Source organism: Oryzias melastigma, linkage group LG1 (genome assembly GCF_002922805.2).
Source record: "Oryzias melastigma strain HK-1 linkage group LG1, ASM292280v2, whole genome shotgun sequence".
NCBI lineage: Eukaryota > Metazoa > Chordata > Actinopteri > Beloniformes > Adrianichthyidae > Oryzias > Oryzias melastigma.
This window is the reverse complement of record NC_050512.1, coordinates 4,622,664-4,623,082: the sequence shown is the minus strand read 5'-3', so window position 1 is coordinate 4,623,082 and position 419 is coordinate 4,622,664. Positions and strand designations below refer to the sequence as shown.

Below are 419 nucleotides of genomic sequence, written 5' to 3'. Positions count from 1 at the left end.
TTAACCCTACTTGCCTCCAGTGTGGCTCCACTGGTGTGTGAATGCGTGTGAATGTTCCGGTGATGGTCAGAGGGGCCGTAGGCGCGTATTGGCAGCCACGCCTCTGTCAGCCTGCCCCAGGGCAGGTGTGGCTACAATAGTAGCTTACCGTCACTAAGTATGAATGAGGTGTGAATGAATAATGGATACACAATGTAAGCGCTTTGAGCGTCTGGAAAAGCGCAGATAAATCCAATCCATTAATATTATTATTGTACAATCAGCCCAGTCTCAGTAAAATGCGTACATATGCCACGATTTGGGAAATACCGTGTATAATATACGCCACAAGCGGTTTTTGCGTGCATATAATACGCGCGGTCCTAAACGTGTTAAATCTGTTTTCCACGTTTGACACGTCCCCTGGTGGAGGCGTGAGC

At 48.0% G+C, this 419-nt stretch overlaps 1 protein-coding gene across 2 annotated transcripts in view; it reads left to right on the top strand.

The window, feature by feature from the left end:
• The window catches only part of grk4 (G protein-coupled receptor kinase 4), a 67,454-nt gene that overhangs the window by 2,301 nt on the left and 64,734 nt on the right, over nucleotides 1-419 (top strand). The window lies entirely within an intron of this gene.